Below are 13378 nucleotides of genomic sequence, written 5' to 3'. Positions count from 1 at the left end.
GCTGGCTTTCTCTGCACAGTAGTGGGAAAGAGGAATCTGCCACCATTACTTCAATCTTAACGCCCTCTCCAGACTGCTCTTGGCTCTCCCTCCATGACAGCATCCCATGGAGCTTGGATCTGTAGTGCAGAGCACACAGGCCCTGTGCAGATTGCCAGATATTTTTCTACCCCAGCACAGCAGCCCCACACAGCAGTTCCACTGTGAGACTCCCTACACCCAGAAAGCAGGGGGCAGGATTTTGTCCCAGAGTAAATGACAATGACAATTGTAATGACTTTATTTTGGTTTCATTGGTTGACCTCAAAAAGATATTATTAAATGAATATAGATAGCGGATTGTTTGTTTGGCCTTCTCTATCGCTATGTTTTCTAGAGGAAACCCAACAAAACAATCCCAGGGGGATGAAAGTCAGGCAGGGGCTATGTTGGGTTCTCCATGGAAAGAAAGATTTAATTTGCAGATGGTTCCACAGAACTTTTGCCTGTAGAGGCTGGGGATGGGCTATATTGAACCAGTTTCAGCCCCACCCACCTTGACCAACTCTCCTCTTTAGTCAGCAGTGTTTACTATTATCCTCCAGATCTCCATTCTGAGTGCACAGCAAGGTGGTTTGGGGAATGTTCTATATTTGCATATGTAACCTTTGCCCCCTCTAGTGGTGGCTAAACCAGCTAGAGATTGCTACAGTCTTGGCTAAGAGACGTGCGTCTTTTGGCTCATGCATTCAGCTCAAGAGGTCCAAGATTTGATGCCCACTGCCAATACCACACATTTGTGTGGGGCAGCGTTACATGTATATGTAAATGGTTAATAGGCAAGGTGTCTGAAGATGGCACACATGGATACTTAACCTTGTCGTGGGTTTTGTTGGACCAATAAATTTTGTTGGGCATAGATTCTTCTTGTTGCTCTTTACAAAGGGGACATACTCTAGGTTATACTGGGTAAATATAGCCCATAATTTTTATTTAACTAAATTTAGGAAGACCCACCTGCTCTGAATTCTGATGACTGGTGATTAACCTGACTTACAGATATTCAAATTTCAGAGGTATGGCATATTTTTTGGAAGTAACAATTTTTCTGATTCTAAGGGCTTGGCTTTATGACTAATTTATTTCAAAACATCCAAACTAAATCGGAGAATGTTCCTATAAATAATTGTGCTTATGAAATGCATATTTCTCAGAAACTTGGAGAAACAATAGAGTAGTATGTTTTTAGATCTAAAGACCCAGATAATAAACAAGTAAATAAATTTATATGTCTTCATGGAAAAATTACATAGCCACAAATGAATCATGAGAATAGTTCAAGTACCATATAAAATTATATAACAGATTCTATAAAGGGCAATGAAAGAATTACAGCTGACATCTGCTTTGAAGATATAAGTCTAAAGTTAAAGCACGGAGTTGCATTTAGAGCAAGTTTATTATCAGAATAGCTCTGAAGAAAAGTGTCATATTGTACCAGAGATTACACAGTCATGAACTGTCTTGTATAGTAGATATCCATTAACAATTGATAATTTTTAAAATAGTTTTATCTGAAATGTTTGGACCAGACATTCAAAAAGAAAAGAAATCACTGGGGGAAAATGTGATAAACTGAGAAGCATTTTGATATAAAAACCAAGGATAAACACGTACAGAATGGCCCCTCTCTAGGAGGTTAGTATGCAAACATTTCGCAAGTTATAAAGGGAGTCTATAGGACCAAATCCTAGCTCCCACCTCACCTTCCCATCTTCTTTCCACCACTCTGGAGCAGAAAGCAGATACAAAACTGGTGTACTGGCTACCTAACTCCAGAGATCCCCAGCTACTGGAAAGGCCCCTTTAGGGGCTGTTGAAGTTAGGAAGAACTTAGAGCTAAAGCTGGGCAATTTTTTTTTGACAAATTGTTTATTCATTGGCATAAGGACTTGAATCCAGATCTTGCATTCCCAAAAGAGCGCTCTAACCATCAGACTTTGGAGTCTTTCTTTCTTTGTTTTTTTTTTTACAAAGTGGAACAGCATTAACAGGAGAACTTGAGAAAGACCTAGCCTAGAATAACCAATATCTAAGCCAGTGGTTAGAACATGCTTCTGAGAAGGAAGAGGCCCAGGTTCATAATCCCTGCCCTAGAGCAGGGATTTAAGACTGAATCTCTCATATCCCATGTGAATTTCTCAAACACTGGGCTATTAGGTTAAGAGGAATGGTGGCACCATTTCCTCCTCCAGCGATTCTGTGACTCTAGCCCTTTGCTTTTATTTAAAGGTTAAAATTGCCCAGAAGTGAAATGAAATCTATATGTTTCAGATTGAACACAATGTTTTGTTTGATCCCAAACAATATTTTTGAACTGCCAGCAAACCAAAAAAAAAATCAGTTATTCACCCCATTCTATGAAGATCAAGCCAGAGGCTACTCCAAAGTGTGTCAGAAATAGAACCAGTTTCCCCCTCTGTTAAGTTTTCAGTTGTGCAGGGCACAAGACCAGTATAGTTGCAGATCTGGCGCTATTGTGTATACAGTTGCAGTGAGGTTAGAAGACTTAAAAGTTTAAGATCTAGATTTTAGTCAGCCTATTTTTTCAGCATTGCAGGTACAATTGGAGGCTGCAGTTGCTGAAGTAATTTATCAGAACCTCTGGGATTTTATTTCCCTTGTCAGAAAAGAACCACTTGCCAGTTATTACAAGCAAGTCCCAGGAGGATTACAGTTCTCCCTAAGACTGGGGGCATCTCTTTTGTTGACCATTTACCCAGGAGTAAAAACCATCAGGACTTTTTTTTTCCTGGTCTCTCTGAAAAAACAAAAGTGAACTTTCATATGACTTGATTGCTATATCTCATTTGAGACTTGATAAAAGGGGAATTGGGCAAAGTTAAATACATTCCCAATGTGAATTATATTCTAATTATAACATAATCTTCATGTATTACATAAACTTGTCATAACAGTGATGTTTCATATCTATGTGCCAAGGTACTTAAAGTAAAAATGTGCAGTATGTGATTAAAAGTATGTGAGCGCCTTCCATTATCAAGAAGTTTTTCTGCAGAAGTTGTCTGCAGAAGATGGTAAGTCTATTGTATATTAACCTTTCTTCTTTGCAGTTCCAGATTTGGAGTATCCTTGATCATTGTACGTTTATTTGCAGTTGCAGTTAGAGCTGTAATGACTTGATTTGTAGGTGCAACCAGAATTGCCCATAGCAGTTCTAAATGGGTACAACTCTCAGCACAAGTAATTCTGCCTGCAGTTTTGTGCCCATATTTAATTGTGCATGCCAAATTGCTCCCACAATCCCAGAACGTCTTATTCAATATTTAGGCCCTTATATATGTATACAAAAATAAATGCTCTGCCACAAATCACCTGCAATCCTTTTCCAGTTAAAAGACTTGAAAATACAAATTGCAAATAAGGAAAAACCTAACAGGTTAGCATATGAAGTTACCAGTTACTCATTTGGGTGCAGGGAATGGGTGAGGCTAGCATGCTAATGTAGGGCAAAAGCTAAATATAAATGTGAAATTCTGGTATTGTGACTCTTGCAGCTTAGTCTCTCAACTGAATGATAAACCTGAGATTGTGATGACCAAGCCTGATTAAAGATCCCATGGCACTGTTTTGCAACAGAAGATATGAGTCACCCCTCTCATCTATTTCTGCTTTGGTTAATTAAGTTGCATTTACCCTGTTCTGGGTTTTCAGTTAGATACAATCTTCTTCGTTTCCTGTCTCTAATATTGTGTACACAACTAAACAGCTGCCATATACTTTCTAAGGGTGTGCTGCACATCAGTATGGGTGAAGTGATTCCTATATATAATCAGTATTGAATGCACTTTGAGGTCCATCAAGAAAGATAAAAAATAGATTAAAAATGGGTTTCAAATTCAGATCTGAATTGCAAACTCCCCAAAGTGTGTGGGGATCCACAATTTTGGTTATAAAGATGGAGTAATTTATAACTTTTAGATCTGTGTTCAGATTTCAATAACCTTCAATATTTTATGGATTTTGGATCTGGGATTTTGGACTGGGTCCATCTATAACAAATGTAAGATATTAGTAGTAGTAGTAATAATAATACTTAAACTGGAAATCAGTCACTACCATTTTAGCCAAGAACCAGTTAAGGTGCTATTTCAAATGTAGGCTCACTGGACTACAGTTTTAAGTCAATGGCAAGGTGAAAAGGATGAAATACAGTATGAACTTTTTGCCCAATATGGTTAAAACTGCATAATGGAATAGGCTGGATATTGCAGAGATATTCCTGTCTATTTGATTACTGAATGTACATGTTCAGAATCTGAGAACTGTATCAGGATTTCCTGTCTGCTGTGACTCACTCAATCCTTTGAAAGCTCAGCTCTGCAAAAGATGCATGCAAGACAATGTGCATCACTAGACTATGTGGCTGCAGATATGTGGTGAGGAGGAACAAGGTGGTGGTTTCTGCTTACCATGATGTATCATGGTTGGGGAAGGGGAGAAGCCACTAGAAAAATAGCTAGAAGAACAGTTCTCTGTAACTTGAGACACCACCGTCCCTTTATAGTCTTTATTCACTGGAAAATTACATTGTGTTAGAACACATATGGTGTTTCCAGATCTCACAAGTTTATCCTCAACTACTAGAATTGAGTGATTATATGCGAATCTCAGCTTTCATTTTAAAATAAACTATGTTTCTACCCCCCCAACCCACACCCCAGATTGCAGTGGGGAGCTAGAAAACATGACATGAATGCTCCCTAAAGGCTCAAAAGCTAGGAGACAAATAAAAAGAACCAAAAATATATTGGCATTTTTAAAAATCTTGTGATTTTTTCTGATCTGACTCATGGGTTTTGAGGGCTTAGTGTTGGCAATACTGGCAATAAAGTGTTGGCAATATATTTTCTCTCTCTTTCAAGAGAAATTGGAATTGCTCATTTATGAGCATACATTTGACCTAGTTGGTATTACTGAAACCTGGTGGGAGGATTTGCATGATTGGAATGTTAAAGTAATGGTTATAATCTATTTAGGAAGGACCAAATGAATAGGCAAAACAGGAGTGGCACTACGTATTTGAAAGTCACTGACAACTCAGAAGAAAATGATCTTTAATGCTTTTGGAATAATGTAGTAACAGATAAAGCCCACAATGGGGTACTAGTTGTTAGGTGCTACAGACCACCAAATCTCATTGTGAAACAGGATACCAGCTCCATAAGCACCTATCTATAATGTGTAGGGGGGAAAGTTGCATTATTATCAGGGACTTCAATCTGAGTGACATATGCTGGAGGCCTCAACAGCCTCAGAATTTCTAAATAGTATAAATGAGAACACATTGCATCCAACGTGGGAGAATTCTATACCAGACCTCACCTTGACAAATAAAGACACAGCACTAAAAATTAGTGGTTGCTTTGCTGCAAGTGATCATGACTTGATCGCATGTGTTGTGCAAACAGAATAAAATCCAAACCTGTAATATTCATACTTGGAAGTTTAAAAGGGCCAGTTTCACAAACTTGGAAACAGCTATGAGCTAAGTCAGTTGGAAGAAAGAATTTAAACAGAAAAAATGTGAATGAAAATTGGAAACTATTTAAGAATATTTTCTCAGATTCCCCAGAATCACAATCACACACTCAAGAAAGAAGGATATACTGGTTAAAAACCAACCTCACTTAGAAGGGAATTAAAATAATCTATAAAAATAAAAAAACAATATAACCAATAGAAAAAGGGGTAGTTTTATAAATGAATGACTATCAGCTAAGAGCTAGCAATTGTAGACAATTGATACAGGACACAAATGAAGACAAAGAGCTATCTGTATCTATCAGAGTTAATAAGAATAAGAAGAGGTGTTTTAAAGTATATTATGAACAACAGGAATCCTAAAAATAGTATCAGTCCATTACTAGATGGAAATCGGAATGGTAGAATTTTAAATAAGGCAGAAATGTTCAATAAACCTTAGTCTGGATTTGGGAAAAAGCCTGGTGAATTCATATCAGATGATGTTGATGAAATACTTTCCATTCAAATAGTAACTCAGGAGGATGTTGAATGCAGCTACTGAAGTTGGACATTTTTGAATCAGCAGGTCCAGATAACTTGCATCCAAGAATTTATGGAGGAGCTCCCTAAATGATTAACGTTGATTTTCAATAACTCTTGGATCTGGGGAAATTCCAAAGCACTGGAAGAAAGTTAATGTTGTGCCAATACTTAAAAAAGAGTAAAAGGGTCATTATCAGCTTATCAGCTTGATACTGGCCCTATGCAAAATAATGGAATGGCTGATATAGGACTTTTGTAATAAAAGATTAAATGAGGGTACTCTAATGCCAATCAGTATGGGCTTATGGAAAATAGATCTATCTTTTTTTTAAATGAGATTATAAATTTGGATGATAACAGTAATAGTGTTGATGGAATATTTGTTGACTCTGGAAGGCATTTGACTTGGTACTGCACAACATTCTAAGAAACTAGAACAATAGAAAATTAACATGGCACACATTAAATAGATTAAAAACTGGCTAACTGATAGGTATGAAAATGTAATTGTAAATGAGAAATCCTCATTGAGCAGGTATGTTTCTAGTGGGGTCCCACAGGTATTAATTCTTAGCCCTATGCTATTTCACTTTTTTATTAAATGACCTGGAAGAAAATATTAAATCATTACTGATAAAGTTTGCAGATGTCACAAAGATTTGGGTGCAGTAAATAATGAAGACAGGTCACTGATAGAGAGGAATCTGGATCAATTCATAAACTGGGCACAATCAAACACTGTATATTTCAATGTGGTTGAAGGTAAAGTCATACATCCAGGAACACAGAATGTAGGTTGTACTTACAGGGTGGGGGATTCTATCCTGGGAAGTAATGACCCTGAAAAGGGTCATGGTGAATAATCATGCAATAATCTGAATGCAACACTGTAGCCAAAAGGGCTAATGCCATCCTTGGATGTATAAACAGGGTAATGTAGAGTTGGACTAGAGAAGTTATATTACTTCTGTATTTGGCACTGAGGTAACCACTTCTGGAATACTGTGTCCTGTTCTGGTCACCACAAATAAAGAAGGATGTTGGAAAATTGGAGAGGGTTCAGAGAAAAGCCATGAGAATTAGTAAAGGATTGGAAAACATTCCTTATACCAAAAGATTCAAGGAGCTCCATCTATTCATCTTAAAGAGAATGTTAAGGGGTGACTTGATCACAGACTATAAGTAACTACATAGGGAACAGAAATTTGATAGTAGAAGGCTCTTCAGCAGCCAAAGATATAACAAAATCCAATGGCTGGATGTTGAAGCTAGACAAATTCAGACTAGAAATAAGAAGCAAATTTTAACAGTAATGGTAATTAACCATCTGAATAACTTGCCAGTGCTCAGTTCCCTGTGCCTGTTCTTTGACAGGGGATCTGAGTAGAAGTCAATTTACTCAAAAATCAGGGTCTGCTGCACCACTCTGCGGGTGGCAAGACCTTGGAGCCCAGTGTTCCCTGTGCAAAAATCCAGAAGTCCGCTCTGAACTCAGCACCCAAATCCAGGCATTCTGAGGTGTCTGGCTGACACTACCACGGCTCTCCCACCCTTGCCTTTGCAAGGTCTCACAGCTCTGTGCGCTCACACTCTCTCTCCTGTTGCCTAAGCAACAGCTCTTCTGCCAGGAAACAAACTTTACACAGCGTGTCCATCTATGATCCACTCTTACTTTCCTCCCCCAGGAAACTTCTCCTCTTTCAACAGATTGCTGATTTTTTTTCCCCAAGGCCACCCAGTTCTTTTAGCTGAAAACTCTAATGAAAAATATTATTTTGAAACACCCGCTGATATTTTGCTCCATACTAATGTAAAAAGATTTGATCTCCTTCCTTTACAGGATCAGGGATGGCTACAGTTGGAGATAGGGCTCTGAGGTGGCACTGAGCATTCTGTTTCTCTCAGGTGCTTGGCTGGCTGGTTCTCGTTCACATGCTCAGGGTCTAACGGATGGCCATATGTGGGGTTGGGAATAATTTTGGGGGGGGTTTCATTTTCCTCTGTAGCATGTGGATATGGGTCACTTGCCAGAAATATTTGAGTATATCTCACTTAATCATTTCTGTGCCACTGGGGGGCCTGGGGTATTGGTGTACCTCACTCCTTTCTGTTCTCTACCTATGAAATGTAATATTCTAGTCTCCTGTGGGCTGTAATAGTTTGGTCTGATTTTGGTTGCTGGGTTTAGCGTGTAGGTACTGGTGGCCTGTGATATACAGGAAGTCAGACAAGATGACCTGGTGCTCCCTTCTGGCCTTAGCCTCTGTGACTCTAAGACCCAAGTATAGTCTGCACATTTCTATTTTAACCCTCCAGCAAGGCTTTTCATTTACTATTAGCTTCCTTGGCTGTTTTACATCCTTTTTACCTATTTCATGGACAAAGCTGTTCTTTTATTTAAGGCTCAGTTGGGGACTTCATGGTTCCCAGGACCTGGCCAGGATTCATTTAGGCTAAATGACCTTGGATTTAAAACATTTCATTGGTTTCAGAAGAGCTACTGATGGAGTAAGTTACTACTCAGTGTGAGGAAGGGTATCCACATCTGGCCCTTAATTATGCAAACCATTTACTAGAACTTACTTCAAAATATCACTGCTGTCAAAATACTCTTGTTAAGGGACAGATTCTGCCACTCTTACTCATATCGAGTATGATCATTTATTTGTATTAGCACCTAGGGACCCCAAACTAGGCCAGGACCCCATTGTGCTGTACAAACACAACAAAAAGACTCCATTCCAAGGTATTCCCTCCTCACCAGCCACTTTCCTGACCTAGTGATCACTGCATAGAGTTTTAAACACATCTGATTATTAAACAGCAACTGTAAACAAATAAGGGAAAAACTGAGAAGGTTAAAGTATCAAAGAACCCTGCACTACGGCCATGGAGAACACCATAAACAACAGCCTCTGGAACTCAAGAAAATCCACAATCTATTCCTTACACATCCCAGGCCTCCTTCCAGGACCTGGATATGCTATGGTGATACTATGGTTAAAACACCTGCTCTGGTGCTGGCTACACACCCTCGGGTTCTCAGTGGCAGGGATCCATCTCCCCAGTATTGGCCCTCCCGTCAAGTTCATGCCACCCCACCTTTGAGTCCAGCCTTCAACACCTGTTTATCTGGCAACATCTCCCTCTGTTGGGTCCTCTCCGTCCCAGATCCCCACCTCCTTCTCCCTAGCCACTCTCTGCACTTGGCTCCAGTTTACTTGCCACATGGTGGACATTTCGCTATCCTAGTTCTGATCTCATGGCTCTCCACTGTAACTGACAGTTCTGGTTCACTGTCAGCTCGGCTAGTCTGTGCAGCTCCAACTTCTCAGTCTTGGGCTGCTGCTCGGGCTCTGGGGTGCTGCACTTTTCCCCAGCTCAGCTCTGAGCTCCTGTCAGACCCAGGATCCTGACGCCTCTTCAGCCTTTCCACTTTCTCCTGGTATTGGGAGACGGCCAACCAAAAAAACACTAAGTTTTGGTAAGGGGCCAACATCCTAGGTCCCATCTGGGGTAAAACATATATTAAACATCCTAGGTCCCATCTGGGGTAAAAAACCCAGCCGTCTAACGGTTAAATGTGAGAGGGGTTTTTTGCAGAACAAGGATGTCCATTGTACATAAATAAGACCATACATCATTTGCCCCTTCATGGGACATATGCGGCACATCCCAAGACACCAAGTTTAGCAATACCACATGAGTTCTCTACCAGATGTGTGTAGTCCTTTCATAGGCCAAAGGGGGGTTTCCTCATATCACAAACCTATCTGTTCTCTAAACTTAACATTCCTGCTGATATTAAACTTTGCTGACTTCCCATGTTCAGTGGACACTATAACCTTTTTATGAATCAGGAAATAGTAGACCATTTTTTTCCAATGCAACTCCCTTGCACACAATAATTTTATTTCTACATTCCGGGCTTTTTCTTTTAAGAGCTTCAGTAGGAAAATTCCACCTTTTGCAGCTCATAAACATTTGCTGACAAACACATGCTTTTTATTCCCCAGTCATATTTGTCTCCCAAGCACTAGTCTTTTTTGTCCTCCACATACATGAAAAGATACTTTGCTTTCCCAGTGTTTTTCATTTGGCCTACAAGACAGGAAGAGGGTTCAAGGGTAACACTTTATACTAACTACTGAATCAGCCAAGTTGGTGGCTTTACCGAGGGCACTAATCCAGATCTATAAGGGCATGTCTACACTACAAACTGAAGTCAACTTAAATTGACATCCTGCCACTGCAGTAATTAAGTTGTGCGGGCGTGTCCACACCATGTTCATTGTGTCAGTGGAGGGTGTCCTCACTAGCAGCGCTAGCATCGATGCAGAGAGCAATGGACCATGGGTAGCTATCCTACAGTTCAAGTAGCCGCAGAAGGTTTTGGGAATGGCTTGCAATGCCCCATGGGACCAAAACATTGTCACGGGGGGAATGGGAACATGGCTTTGACCTCCCATGATGCAGTTTCCTCCCTTCCTCCCTCCCTGCCCTGATATCAATGGCAAACAACCCATGCTTTTTGGCGCCTTTTTTCGAAAGCCTGGCTTAGCCGCATTCCTGCCATAGCCCGAGAAGCATGGACCCTGCTCAGCTGTGCACTACTGTTGTGAGTATTACAAACACCTCATGCTTTATCCTGCCGTATTTCCAGAGCCGAGACAGGAGAAGCCACGTGGGACATTGCAATGTCCTTCAAGCAGCCCTGCTGCAAGCCATAGAATGAAACAATTCCTTGTTGCTGCTGGCAGTTGCACAGCAGTTGAACATACTAGAGAGCCATTTCTGATGCTGGAAAACAATCACTGACTGGTGGGATCACATCGTTTGCAGTTATGGGATGACAAGCAGTGGCTGCTGAACCTTCAAACATGGAAGGCCACTTTCCAGAAACTTTGCAGAGCTTTCCCCAGCCCTGAAGCACAGGTCTAAAATGAGACCTGCTATCACAATAGAGAAAAGAATGACAATCCCTCTGTAGAAGCTTGCAACGCCAGACTGCTACTGGTTAGTGGGGAATGAATTTGGAGTTGGTAATTCCTCTGTGGGAGCTGTTGTGATCCAAGTGTGCAGGGCCATTAATCGATTTCTACTAAGAAGGGTAGTGACTCTGTGCAATATGCAGGACATAGTGCATGGTTTTGCAGCGATGAGGTTCCCTAACTGCAGTGGGGCAATAGATGGCATGTGTATCCCTATCTTGGCACCAAACCACCTTGCCAAAGAATACATAAACTGAAAGCAGTACTTCTCAATGGTGTTGTAAGTGCTGGTGGATCATAGGGAGGGTTTCACTGATATCAGTGTGGTTCGGTCAGGAAAGGCGCATGCTGCACGCATCTTTAGGAATACAGGTCTGTTCAGAAAGATGCAAGCAGGGACTTTCTTTCTGGATTGCAAAATAACCATTGATGACATTGTAATGCCAATAGTGATTCTGGGAGACCCAGCTACCCCTTGCTCCCATGGCTCATGAAGCTGTACACCGTCCATCTAGACAGTAGTAAGGAGCTGTTTAACAATAGGCTGAGCAAGTGCAGAATGATGGTGAAATATGCCTTTCGACATTTAAAGGGTTGCTGGCACAGTTTGTTTACTAGGTTAGACCTCAGTGAAAGCAATAGCCCCATTGTTATTGCTGCCTGCTGCGTGATCCATAATATCTGTGAGGCAAAGGGAGAGAAGATTCCACAGGGGTGGAGTGTGGAGGTGAATAGGCTGGCAACTAATTTTGAGCATCCTGATACCAGGGCAATTAGAAGAGCCAAGCAAGGAGTTCTGTGTCTCCAGGAGGCTTTGAAAACCCATTTTAGTAATGAGCCACAGTAATGTGCACCGCTTATCTCCATTGTACCGTTCCATACCATCCCTTCCTTTGTATCAGTTTCCCTGTACCTCCCCTTCCCTGCCCCTAAGCTCCCATGCTTGCAATGAATAAAGAGTACTTAATTATTGAAACATTGACTTTTATTACACAAACATAAAGAAACTGAAAGACCAGAGAAATAACTTAACCTTGGGCAAACGGTGGGATAAAACTGGGGAGGGAGAAACCAAGTCAGCTTGTCTGTAATCACAGAAGTCTTGCCCATCAAAGGCCTTGGAATGGCTGCCTTTTGTTCTTTGCACCTTCCACTCCCTCCCCACGACCTCCTGGAACGTTTAGGAGAGAGGGATTGGGAATACAGTGATGTTTGCAGGCCATTCTTCAGGCACTGCAGTGGGAGTCTAGACTTAAGCTGTTTTTTTGAAGCTCAACCAGGTGCATCAACATGTCTGATTGGTCCCTCACAATCTGCAGCAGCTCATCCTGAATGTTATGCTCATTCTCGTGGACTGCTCTCCATGTCCATGTCCAGTTTTTCAGACAATGAAATCCTCCAGGCTCTAAGCTCTGTATCTGCTGTCCCAGAGGCGTTCATTATCTCACTGAACATGTCATCATGTGTTCTCTCTTTCTGTCTTCTAATTTCCTAGAGCCTCTCTGCAGGTGTTGAGGCTGTGCTGAAGGCCAAGCTTTCCATTGCAATGCATGCAAACCACAAGGCAACCATTGTCAGTGCATACCCTGCACAGACTCTTCTCCCCACAGACCAACCCATGATCTCCTGTGTACTCCAGGATGGAGCGTATTTGGGTTGTTGAGTTGCCATGATCAGCTGGGCTGTCGAGCTCTCCACACTGATCAAACAGGAAATGGGAAGTCAAAAGTTCCCGGGGTCTTAAGAGGGGAGGGACTGTTTCCTCTGTAGCTGGCTGCTGTACAGTAGAGTTGAAAATGATCACCAAAGCAGTCACAGCAGAGCACTGTGGGACATCTCTTGAAGGACAGTTCAGTTGACTTATACAACCGTGTGTCTACACTGCCTTTCTGATGATGCATCAACATCAAATTGAGTGCTACACCTCTCATGGAGGTGGAGAAATTAAGTCAACATAACAGGTGAGTTAGGTTAGCAGAAGGGATGTAAGATGGCTTTCATCAAACTAAGTCTGTAGTGTAGACCAGGCCTAAACTGCACATGTGTAATTCACATCAGTATTGAGAGCATGTTTCCTATTGAAGTCATAGAATAAAGTCTCTGTAAAGAGCCTGAGCCTGTGAGATGCTGAGCAGCTCATGCTTGCTGCTAAGCCTCCTCAGCCTCCACTGATTTAAATGGGAGTAGAGGGTGCTCAACAGCTTTCAGAAGGATCTCAGCACCAGGCAGGATTGGCCCCAATATTTTGACTTCCACTATAAAAATAGCATCACTGTCTCAGCCTACCACAAATATTCTGGGATCACTACCACCTGCAC

Source organism: Dermochelys coriacea, chromosome 1, assembly GCF_009764565.3.
Source record: "Dermochelys coriacea isolate rDerCor1 chromosome 1, rDerCor1.pri.v4, whole genome shotgun sequence".
Taxonomy (NCBI): Eukaryota; Metazoa; Chordata; order Testudines; family Dermochelyidae; genus Dermochelys; species Dermochelys coriacea.
The sequence above is the reverse complement of the archived record's forward strand: the minus strand, read 5'-3'. Positions refer to the sequence as shown.